Genomic DNA, 13,318 nt, shown 5'->3' on the forward strand with positions numbered 1-13,318 from the left:
GAAACAGTGGTCCCAGCTCTTTTCAGGTCATTGACCAGCTCCTCCCGTGTAGTCCTGGGCTGATTTCTCACCTTTCTTAGGATCATTGAGACCCCACGAGGTGAGATTTTGCATGGAGCCCCAGTCCGAGGGAGATTGACAGTCATGTTTAGCTTCTTCCATTTTCTAATGATTGCTCCAACAGTGGACCTTTTTTCACCAAGCTGCTTGGCAATTTCCCCGTAGCCCTTTCCAGCCTTGTGGAGGTGTACAATTTTGTCTCTAGTGTCTTTGGACAGCTCTTTGGTCTTGGCCATGTTAGTAGTTGGATTCTTACTGATTGTATGGGGTGGACAGGTGTCTTTATGCAGCTAATGACCTCAAACAGGTGCATCTAATTTAGGATAATAAATGGAGTGGAGGTGGACATTTTAAAGGCAGACTAACAGGTCTTTGAGGGTCAGAATTCTAGCTGATAGACAGGTGTTTAAATACTTATTTGCAGCTGTATCATACAAATAAATAGTTAAAAAATCATAAATTGTGATTTCTGGAATTTTTTTTTGGATTATGTCTCTCACAGTGGACATGCACCTACGATGACAATTTCAGACCCCTCCATGATTTCCAAGTGGGAGAACTTGCAAAATAGCAGGGTGTTCAAATACTTATTTTCCTCACTGTATGTCCGGCATAAGTTTACCCCTCATAAAGCAGGGGTAAGTCATTGGTATGGACTTCGGAAACGTCGGAACAGCGTCATATTTTACGTCCTTTGCGTAAGTCGTTCGTGAATGGGGCTGGGCGTAAGTTACGTTCACGTCGAAAAAACATTGAGCCGACGTATCTTAGGGAGTATTTGTGACGTGATTCTGAGCATGCGCGCGCATTCGCCGTTCGATCGGCCATGCATTTACATGGGGTCACGCTTCATTACAATACAACACGCCCACTGCCTTGCTACTTTGAATTACGCGGGCTTACGCCAGCCCATTTACGATACGCCAACGTAACTTTGGGAGCAAGTGCTTTCTGAATACAGTACTTGCCTCTCAATGTTACGTCGGTGTAGCGCATATGAGATGCGCTACGCCCGCTCAAAGATACGACAATGTATCTGAATCGCGGCCATGGACTTTATTAATCTTACACACAGATTGTTAGTCTAAACTAATATAATACAAACTGACAAATGGAAGCCTTTTATGGTAAGGCCCCAGGCACATGGGACGCCGGTTTAGAAACGCCCGGTTTGCAGCATTTTACCACATTTTACCCCGTTTGCGTCTATAAGCGTTTAGTTAAGAAACATCATAAGACACTCCCTAAGTTTAAAAAACAGTATTATTTAACCATTTCAGCCATTTTGTGAGACCAGAGTGAGTAGCAGCTGAGAGAGTAGCATTGTACTTGTATTTAGCAAGTCACTTGCCATATCACCTGCCACACACTGTGGATTGTCCACTTGCCATGTCACCTGCCACAAGTTGTGAATTGTCCACTTGCTACGTCACCTGGCCACGTCACCTGCCACAGGTTGTGAATTGTCTACTTGCCATGTCACCTGGCCACGTCACCTGCCACAAGTTGTGTATTGTCCACTGGCCACGTCACCTGACCACGTCACCTGCCACATCACCTGGCCACGTCACCTGCCACAAGTTGTGGATTGTCCACTTGCCACGTCACCTGGCCATGTCACCTGTCACGTCACCTGGCCACGTTACCTGGCCACTTCACCTGCCACAAGTTGTGGATTGTCCATTGGCTATGTCACCTGGCCACGTCACCTACCACGTCACCTGGCCACGTCACCTGCCACAAGTTGTGGATTGTCCACTTGCTATGTCACCTGGCCACGTTATCTGGCCATGTCACCTGGCCACGTCACCTGCCACAAGTTGTGAATTGTCCACTGGCCACATCACCTGCCACATCACCTGGCCATGTCACCTGCCACAAGTTGTGGATTGTCCACAATGCAATGCAAGCAATTACAGTTTTTTATATTTTTGTATGTTTTTTCATAATTTGCCATAATTTTTGAGATTTCTAATGTAAAAAAATAGGTCACCTTTAAAAACACTTATAAACAAAATTGCAGCTAAACACCAGTACCGCATTTAGCCGTGTTTTGCATCTGAACCCATTTTTTTGCTTCTGGAAAAACGAGGTTAAACGCAACTGCCTAAAAACAGCAATAATCGAGACTGTGTGCATGGACACATAGGATAACATTGAATGTGTTCAGGGGCAGTTTAAAAAAGTGTCCAACTGCCTCTGAACATGCATTTAGCAGCGTCCTGTGTGCATGGGGCCTTAGGAGACTTTTATAGTAAACACCCTGACTAAAGTTCAAAAGCCAGGAAGTGTATGCTTGGTAGTTTTTTGCTTCAGAAAAACAGAGCACTTCCTGTACCTTGAGCCTTATAGCATACCACTCAACTATCCCAGTTTCTGTGAAACTTTCTTGGGATTTGAACAAAATTCCCATGGACCCATCCCATGTCTCTGTGTGCTACTGAAGCACTTGTTCCAGCTCCTGGTATCAGTAATAGGCCAGACCTGTGTGACCAGTGCACTGGTCATATAGGTAAGTGGAGAACTTTTCTATCACCATTTCTTCTAGCCATGTGTTGTCAATTATAGCGCTTATTTTTGTAGGTGTATGTGTATGCTATTCTTTACTGATCTCCTGGAATGTCACTTTTAAATATAAAATAAATACAAATGAACCTTTGTACATACTATTTTGTCATTGTTAAATTTTTTCTTTAATGTTTAAAGTGGTTGTTAACCTTTACAGACCATTTTTTGCTACAGGTAAGCCTAAAAATAGGCTTACCTGTAGTTACCCAGGATATCTCCTAAACCTGCATGGTTTAGGAGATATCCCCTGTCATCGGCACGTGCACACTGAAGCAAACTGAAGCAACGCCATGTATGTGCCGTTGCTTCAGTGAGTGTGCCATTACCGGCGGCTCCCACATGCATGCACAGGAGTGACATCATCACAGCTCCTGCAATCACAGCGCCGGAGCCGCTATACCCGGAAGTAACCCCCGGGAGTAATGTTGCTGGCCGGTGTTGTATACGGGCACCACAGCGAGGGCTTTGATCTCAGGTTAGTATTATATAGCATACTAGCTCATTATGCCTTTGTCTTGCGGGTGTCAGTGTTTTGTTTTTTTTCAAAATGGGTTTACAACCACTTTAAGTGAAATTATAACCAATTTTTTTAGAGGGTTTATTAGCTAATGCAGCAAAATGACACCTGTGGTACTGTGATGGACTGTTTTTTTATATCTCGTTATGAGCGGACGGCTCTATTGATGCTAAGGGGAGAAATTGGCAGCAGGAAGAAGACTAGGATACGAGTTCGGCGCTCGTGGAGATAGGCACACGCTCCCTATACACTCCTGTAAGTTGTGTAAGTGGACAGCCAGTCACCCCTTATTTTGGGTACTTTGTCTCCTTGTTGCCTGTAAGAAGATAAAGCTACAACACCTATACCGTTGTCTTTACATATATGCACCACGATTGAGACAAGCAGATATCCATTTAACAGCCAGCTGGTACAGTGATTCATCTGGGTCTGTATGTGAGTAGGGAGGTAAGCCATTTGATTCACTATCGGTGAAGGGTGCACGGTGTGTGGACCTACCTGATCTCACACCTTCACTCACCTGAGTTTGGTATTTCCTACACTCAATCACTTATTTACCTACCTGTCACTTTTTATTTGTTTGTCCTTTGGACTGCACTCCATTATTGTTTTTTTAAGATTCCACTTTTTCTTCAAGTCCTGCCAATTTTATCTTTGCTTATTTCCATCATTCACCCTAGGAGGTTTCTTGTTTGAACTGTTCACATATCATTGATACTTGAAGACTTTTTTGTGTGTTTTCTGTTACACAGTTTAGGCTAGACCACACCCATTTTATTTTCCATTGTAGGTCACTTTCATTGTGTTAGTACACCTTACTATCCCACTGGTCCACGGATTTTTGTCCACTCACCCCTCCCTTTTTCCCTCCCCCATTCCAGGTTTTTACAGCGCAGACACTTTCACATTTTACACATTGTGAGGGACTGTGTTAGATATGAAATAAAATGAATATTTTTGTGTTATGATTAGAACCACTGAAATGAAGTGTATATTTTCCTTGAGATGATTCTTCAGAGATTGTTTTAAAGTAATGAAATCAACATTGAAGATACAGGGGAAAGCTGTTTTGTTCAGAAGCCTCTACATCTTCTCTTTCTGTTTCTCATCTTTGGAATGTGTGCTCCGGCCCATCCCCCTCTTCCTGTCTGCAGCCCACCAAAGAAATTCTATGTAAACTGTTCTGCTTTACTGAGAGAATGTTTGTCACGTGGATTTTCAAGAGGAAGTTGGCCATTTCCTGTCTTCCCCTCCTCCTTACTCAAAAACATTGAAGGAAATCCTTGCTTTGGGATTACTGAAGGAACTTTGAATGAAACTGCTCTGATTGGACTGTTTCAACTCTTCGATGTGTTTGGATATGAATTGACCAATGACAGACTCACAAGGGTGATTGGGAGGGATCGATGGGTGTGTACGTATGTTGTGTGATATTCTCTCTGTGTTTTAAATAAAGGACCAGCAGGATTTGCTCTTCCTGTTGGGATTAGAGACGAGAGAGGTGAGATGTGTTCTGTTCATAGATTACATTTTCTCACTTATAGCCATTTGAAATCAGCCGGCAGAAATGTGTACCCCTGAGTTTATCAGGATATCAATTAAGTAATGATTCTTTATCAGTTGGCCGCCCAACGTTTGTTTTGCTCTATTGGGGAGATGCAGCGCCCCGGGATGTGGTGGGGTACGTTTGTGCGGATGGTGACTGATCACCTCCATGGCTGCGTTTTTTTTGCAGCGATCTGCTTCCGTGCAGACGCACTTCATTCTTTCGGTCGTGCTGCGCCTCACCCAATCAAAGATGGGGGTAAAGATTTCTTGAGCAAAAATAGATAACCCATCTATGTCCCTTTCTGCCGGATTGATATCTGTGTTTTTATGTTTAAGTGTTGTGTTAGTTTGAATGTGACTGTTTCAGGGGTCTATGTCTGTAGGCGGTGGGCGGACAGTATTTTTCTTTCAGGGGTCCTGAGCCGGTGACGCATGGTAAGCGTGTCTTGGGGTGGAGATGTTTATGTGTGCATGACTGTCCCGGGCTCCTTCCTATTATTAGCATCCGTGATTTACTGATGTTGGGTTAAGTGAGGTAGTATGCACATGTCAATATGTTTGGTCTGAAAGAAGAGGATTTGGGGGTTCGACAGTCGCTAAGATGAGTGGACTGAGTTTTTCCTTGACTAAGGTTAGTTCAAGGTGGTGGTGGCTCGGTTAGCTACATTGGGGTGCATTGGGGTGCATCTTGGCTTGGGTAGTCAAAACGGAATAAAGATAGCCACTAAGGAAGTTGGATCTTTATGGGTTTGCTATACATATGGCTTGTGCCATATGTATACCAAATCTCTTTTTGTTAGAAGATTGGGGTTTTCGTTTTGCCTTATTTTGGGGGGCACTGAGGGTTTTCTTTTTTTTTCATTTTACATGGGTGCATGGAGACATGTTTTTGGGGTTAGGGGTTAAGAATTAGCGCCCTGCAGTCAGGGGGGCTGAACGAGCCGTGTGTTTTGTGTGTTCTGTGTTGTTTTATTGTTTGTCCGTGCTTTTTTTTTACATGCATTCTTGTCTCTATAAATGGGAGACGAGCACATGCTGCAGCCAGCTTTCTTTCTTTTTTCATTTCCATCCCCCCTCCCTTCACTCTCCCCCCCTCATGTTTCCACCCTCCTTCTCCCCCCCCCCCTCTGCAGCATAAGCTGGCTGTGTGATCAGACTTTTTTTTTTTTTGGAGTATTCAGCGGGCTATTAACAGCCGAGGGTGTAGCTGACAGTTTTTGTTGTGTTTCTGTTTCTTTGATAGATAACGGTAACTTGCCTTTATTGATTTCAGAAAAACATAGTGAAATAGTTTTTTGTTTCTTTTTTAAAACACATGGGTCTGGTGTTCTCAGCAGCTGCTGATGTATCTTTTTGATTCACAGAACTCTGAGGTTTTGGGACAGCCCAGGATACTTGTATATCCGAACCTATGTGTAAAATGGGGCTTATTATTATTATTTGCTGTTTTATTTTTTAATAGTTCTGAGATGCCTCCCTGATCACGTTGATATAATATATACTCCTGCCCCCTCTCTGGTGGGGGGATAGAACTGGGTGTGTGAGGAATGTGGGAGGTCCGGACCCCCACATCCTGCTCCTTCCTTCCCCTCTCCCCCCCCAGGGAACAATGGAAAAGCAACCTAGAATAACGTTTTTTTTAAACAAAAAAAATAAAAAAAGTAACCTAGAAGACAGTTTTTTTTTTTTTTTTTTTTTACAAAAGGTTGAATTGGGATATTGCAACTGTTTCAGTATTGCTATATGCAATGCTCGTTCATTGAGTACAATTGCTGTTAGATTGTACGCTGATTTATCAGAGATGCTGGGCTTAGCAGTTACATGGTGACCAGCCCGTTTTTTTTCATCCTTTTAATCGGATAGATTGAATGCGTGTTCTGTGGGGACCTGTCTCTCTGAGTTGCCCACTTACCCTGACGATGCTATGCACTGTATTTTGACCTCATACATAGAGGGCTTTTTTCCAGTTTGATTGTTGTAATGTGATACCCGGGGCCTGTTATTGTCTTTTCATTTCCCTCATGTTCTGCCCACGATGCCCCGACTGGTGTTGACATGGGCCACGCCCGAATGCTGTTCCCTGCTGGAAGCATGGGCCCCGCCCGAATGCTCCAGGCCTTGCCCTTCCTTCCCCTCAGGCTCTGCCCAAATGTATGCCCGGCTGGAGGAAGCATGGGCCTGCCCGGATGCTCTTCCCTGCTGAAGGCTTTGCCCCGTCTTGAACGCAGATGGTATCACCTCCTGCCCGCTGCCCATACTGGATTCTGTGCCCTCCGGCCCACGGGTCTTCTTCTTCATTCTCTCCTTAGTCTGTCCAGGGGGGGGGGGGTACATGACATGCCGCTTTGCTGGACAGACGCGTAAGGATGAGAATCATGCAGGGCCGCAGGCCTACCTGGAGGTGGAATCCGCTCATGTACCCACTGTCATGTGTGCCCCGACCTCAATGCCTTGACCTCATGGGGTGCCTAAAAGCGGTAGAGAGAGTGTGTAAATCCTGGCGTTCATGATTACAGTCATTGGGTTCACAAGTCACAAATGAGGGATGAGGAGATTCTGGGTATCACATTGGAACAGTAGAACATTTTACATAGTACATTTAAATGGTTTTATTCCACATGCTGTGCCATGCCATCCTCAGGGTTAAGTGGGTAAGTGGCCCCAAGGGGGGAGCATTCAATATATTATCTTTTTTTGGAAATCTTGTGTGAGACAGTCTCTAGATTAGGTTGTTATAAGCTATGACAGTTGTAATTACAGTCTGATACTTTGAGAAATTATGTGATTGCTTTTGAGAAAATAGTTAACTAATATCTGTGTATGAGTTTTTCTCGCATTTCTGATGTAGGTACCGATAATTACCAATATCCCCTGGGTGATGATTAAGAGGTTCCTTCGAAAATATTCTCTGGAGATGAGTGATATGATGGCCTGTGCCACCCAAATCTGAATGAAACTATATATCTTTTTTCAAATACATGGGATTGTGACCACTGGGGTTTGTGGGTTGGAATATCTCAAAGGGGGGTCCCGGTTACATAGGGTAATTAGTTAATTAATGTCAGAGTGTAAAGAAGTTCTCTAATGAGATAATTAAGTTTAATTCTTCCTGTAAGTGTTTATGAATATGTCATCCCCAACAACTGAAAATGTATTATGACATGTCAAAGCATAAACATGGGATTGGAACAAAGGTTTAATGGGAAAATTGTTGATTGAGATTGTGTGAAGAATTGTATACAATTCAGTCAATGGTAAACAACATGGTATTTTATATTTAACTGAAATCCTACAGATCTGGTTGTAAGAATTAATAAGTTGAGGTTTGAGCAATGTTTACAACAGATTCTAAACTTGGGTTTGGTTTATTATAAGGTTCCCCAGAGGAAAATATTAAAAATATGAAAGTTATGTTCAATCTAAAAACTTTATAAAAAATATTATTATAAAAATTGTAAAAATAAAATTAAAAAATAAACAAGTGTTAAAAGTTATTATAAAGTGACATTTCGGATAAAATATAGATTATGAGTGACATTATCGAAAGAAGACAATGGTCGGTTCATGCGCAGGGACTGGTCAGTGGATTTCATGAGATTTGTCCTCTAAGCGATCTTTTGTCACTATTATAGTTGGGAAATGTCATGTTATAATGTGATGTACATGATTTTTGGCAGATGTACAAACCAGATATGTTTTAAATTTTTTGAAAAAGAGTTAAAAATGAGAAAAAACGATACAATTCGATTGTATTGTATATGGTCTAAAACTTGTACAATTTGTTCGAAGCAGTGGGGGGGGAACAGATGTTTTCCCTTAGAGGTCATTAAGGAAATGCTTCTCTCTTAACAGAAGAGATGCAGATCAGGTTACACGCTGTGGTGAATTACCCTTCTATCTGGAGTCAGTACTAGCATTGAAACCAGACACCCAGTAACATTCTCAGCTGCTGTGATTTAAATGGCTCTTTGCAATGTTTGAAAGTAAAAGTTATATTTGTCTGAAGTAAATATGTTATGAACTATAAAAGCATATTATAGGGTAAATCTTTCTTTAATAATAAAAGGTCATTTGTACACAATCATTAGAAGATCTGAAAGAAAGCCCTTATTAATAAAATATTATTTTTCTCTCTCTTCTTCTCTTTCTTTCTTTTCCTTTCTTTCTTTCTTTCTTTCTTTCTTTCTTTCTTTCTTTCTTTCTTTCTTTCTCTCTCTTTCTCTCTCTCTTTCTCTCTTTCTCTTTCTCTTTCTCTTTCTCTCTCTTTCTTTCTTTCTTTCTTTTTCTTTCTTTCTTTCTTTCTTTCTTTCTTTCTTTCTTTCTTTCTTTCTCTCTCTCTCTCTCTCATTCTTTCTCTCTCTCTCTCTCATTCTTTCTCTCTCATTCTTTCTTTCTCTCTCATTCTTTCTTTCTCTCATATGTTACTAAACTGTGGGTTGTTGCACCATTTGTTTTGAAGAATACCTTACTTAAAGGGTGTCATTTTAAAGAGAATGAAATATGGTGTTAATCTGCATAGCTTAAGAAAGGTCAGTTAAAATAGTTTAAAAATAAAGATACAACATGGATAGATTATGCGGTATGATACAGCCATATTTATGGATTAAAGGGTCATCTTCCAGGTTTTGGAGTGACGAAGGTGTTCAGTTAGAAAGGGAAGTTGTGTTTTGTAGAAGGATCCCTATGAGACACAGTGAATCTTTAAGACTGAACCAAAGGCTGCTATGTTTGTTTAAACAACCATATTTATAAGAATATTCATGCTGCATGATCAGTCCTGAAAACTAGTGTAATGTAATAAATAAAGTTCCTTTAGGAAATAAAATATTTAGGACAGAGCCAAATATAAAATTAAAATGCTAATGTAGAAAAATATAGTAATTTGGTGGGAACGGATGCTTTTATGAAAGTTAACTTAGTAATGGGAATGTAGACAAGGATGCATTCCAGTATATTACTGAACACCTAGAGGCCACTACACAAATGACTTTGTATAAAATTATGGCCTTATACATGATATTAGGTGAACAAGGGGGGTGCATTTAGAATGTCACCTGCGGACAATATTTTGGGTGATAACACATTTGTGCTCAAGTATAGCAATTTTGTTTCTGTTTATATTGGTTATGATAATGTTTTGTTATATTGACCGCGTCCTCCATTACAGTCACCTGTTAAGAAAAACACATATTACATTTTCACGTGAGGGAGAGAATAGTGTTTGACTGCCTCCTGAAGTTTCGTTGAAGAAGGACAACGGATTAGCCCTGTCTGGGAGCTATGCGGAAAATAAAAAGAGTTGCCAGTAAGGAGGCCAGACCAGAGATAAAGAGAATGTAGGGACAGTACTGATAAAATATTCGTTTTAAGGGGGGGCTGTGATGGACTGTGTTAGATATGAAATAAAATGAATATGTTTGTGTTATGATTAGAACCACTGAAATGAAGTGTATATTTTCCTTAAGATGATTCTTCAGAGATTGTTTTAAAGTAATGAAATCAACATTGAAGATACAGGGGAAAGCTGTTTTGTTCAGAAGCCTCTACATCTTCTCTTTCTGTTTCTCATCTTTGGAATGTGTGCTTCCTGTCTGCAGCCCACCAAAGAAATTCTATGTAAACTGTTCTGCTTTACTCAGAGAATGTTTGTCACGTGGATTTTCAAGAGGAAGTTGGCCATTTCCTGTCTTCCCCTCCTCCTTACTCAAAAACATTGAAGGAAATCCTTGCTTTGGGATTACTGAAGGAACTTTGAAAGAAACTGCTCTGATTGGACTGTTTCAACTCTTCGATGTGTTTGGATATGAATTGACCAATGACAGACTCACAAGGGTGATTGGGAGGGATCGATGGGTGTGTACGTATGTTGTGTGATATTCTCTCTGTGTTTTAAATAAAGGACCAGCAGGATTTGCTCTTCCTGTTGGGATTGGAGACAAGAGAGGTGAGATGTGTTCTGTTCATAGATTACATTTTCTCACTTATAGCCATTTGAAATCAGCCGGCAGAAATGTGTACCCCTGAGTTTATCAGGATATCAATTAAGTAATGATTCTTTATCAGTACTTGTAGCCATGCAGCAGCTATATTCTCTTCATTATCTCCTGGACAGGTAAGGGTGAGCAAAGAGGGAGCTGTAGCATTTTTGCATTTCCCTGTATGTCAGTTGCACATTAGGTCTGAGAAAACTGTAAGTGCTTCCTACATTATAAAATGAAAGAAGAAATGTATCTCCTACTTGCCCCTATAGGCTGAATAACATACCTCTAATATGGTTATAACTGCTTTTGCAGCAGTTTCTCTGTGGTATTCCCAATACAACTGCCAAACAAAAAGTCAACTGTTTTACCACTAGATGGCATTCAGACATTACTGTAACATCTTTCCTATTACATATAATATACATTAATACATTAGTTTGTCTATATCCTTTGCAATAAATAAAATTGACTCTGAGTTTAAGCGTAACATAAGCTTTTTTTATCAACTTCCAGTTTTACAATTGCTCTTTGCTATATAAAATTGGTTTCTCTCATTAAGTGGTCTTGCATAGCAAGAGCACTTATTGTTATCTCACATATATATTATTATTATTCTTATAGCCAAATTTGCCCCCTAACTCCTCCCACAGTTTTTACACTACATAGACGAGTAATATATCGAATCGTGCGGATTGTTCCCGATCGGTGGGCTATTACTGTGTGGAAAATTTTGCCGAATCGTTCGCGAAATATTGTATTTTTTGCGGCAAAATTTTCCCATAGGAATGAATGGGGAGCGGTAGAGTGTGGGATTTCTAAAAATGAAAAATCATTACATGATTTGCAAACTGCGACCACACCCTCATTTTCAAGCCGACCTACACAAATCTTATATCAAAACGTTCAGCTATCCCTGCTGCCTCCACACGTGTTCACGGCTAAGTGATTGATCAAACCGTTTTCACAATATGATAATTTGTTTGCAACCTACGCCATCCATTATTTCAATGGAAGTCAATGGAGGTCAAAGTTTAGAAAACTAAAATCATCTTTGGAATTTGTAAACTGCGACTGTGCCTTCAATTTTATTATTTCAGAGACATACTATACATCAAAATGTAGGTCTGGGTCTTGTGATTCGTAAAATATAAAGATATTCGCTGTACGATTCATAGTTTTTAAAATACAACCATTTGAATAGGACAAGTATTTAAGAAAAATCCAGGATCTGAGTCTCTGCTTAGAGGCTGCATGCTTATGTTTACATTGGTTTCCTAGGAGACGCTGAGGTAATAAAAACTCCTCACGCACAGCTGTAAGGGGATTCTATAGCTCCTCCCACACAGTTGTGAGGCAGTTGTGAGGTGTTTTCTGTGAGGTAAATACCTTCATACACACAGTTGTGAGGTAGTTGTGAGGCGTTTTCTGTGAGGTAAATACCTTCATACACACAGTTGTGAGGTAGCTGTGAGGTGTTTTCTGTGAGGTAAATACCTTAATTTGAAGGACAAGTATTAAAAAAAAATTCCTCAATTTCTGATGTGTTTACAGAGAGCCTGCAAACCAAACAATTGGTTTCCTAGGAGACGCTAAGGAGTTTAATAACACCTCACAAACAGCTGTGAGGTGAGTTGGCTCCTCCCACACAAGGCTGAGGGAACTTTCCTCTGCTTGCAAGGGTCTCAAACTGGTGGCCCTCCAGCTGTTGTAAAACTACAAGTCCCATCATGCCTCTGCCTGTGGGAGTCATGCTGGTAACTGTCATTCTTGCAATGCCTCATTGGACTTGTAGTTTTGCAACAGCTGGAGGGCCGCCAGTTTGAGACTCGAGTGTGTTTGCATATGTTTACATTGGTTTCCTAGGAGACGCTGAGGTAAAATCCTTCATACACACATCTGTGAGGGCTTTCTATAGCTCCTCCCACACACTGTGAGGTGATATGGCTCAGTTTTTTTTGGCTCTGCGTAACTTCTGCATGCTCTGCATATAGCAACCATACATAGCAACCAGTCCATAGAAACCAGTCCATAGCAACCAGACCATAGCAACCCTCCATAGCAACCAGTCCATAGCAACCAGTCCATAGCAACCAGTCCATAGCAACCGTCTATAGCAACCAGTCCATAGCAACCAATCCAGAGCAACCGTCAATACCAACCAGTCCATAGCAACCAGTCCATAGCAACCAGTCCATAGCAATCAATCCATAGCAACCAGTCCATAGCAACCAGTTCATAGCAACCAGTCCATAGCAACCAGTCCATAGCAACCAGTCCATAGCAACCGGTCCATAGCAACCGTCCATAGCAACCAGTCCATAGCAACCAGTCCATAGCAACCAATCCATAGCAACCAATCCATAGCAACCGGTCCATAGCAACCGGTCCATAGCAACCATCCATAGCAACCAGTCCATAGCAACCAGACCATAGCAACCAGACCATAGCAACCAGTCCATAGCAACCAGTCTCTAGCAACCACTCCATAGCAACCACTCCATAGCAACTGTCCATAGCAACCATTCCATAGCAACCATTCCATAGCAACCGTCTATAGCAACCAGTCCATAGCAACCACTCCATAGCAACCACTCCATAGCAACCGTCTATAGCAACCAGTCCATAGCAACCAGTCCATAGCAAC

The sequence above is a fragment of the Rana temporaria genome, chromosome 6 (assembly GCF_905171775.1).
Source record: "Rana temporaria chromosome 6, aRanTem1.1, whole genome shotgun sequence".
In the NCBI taxonomy this organism is placed as follows: domain Eukaryota; kingdom Metazoa; phylum Chordata; class Amphibia; order Anura; family Ranidae; genus Rana; species Rana temporaria.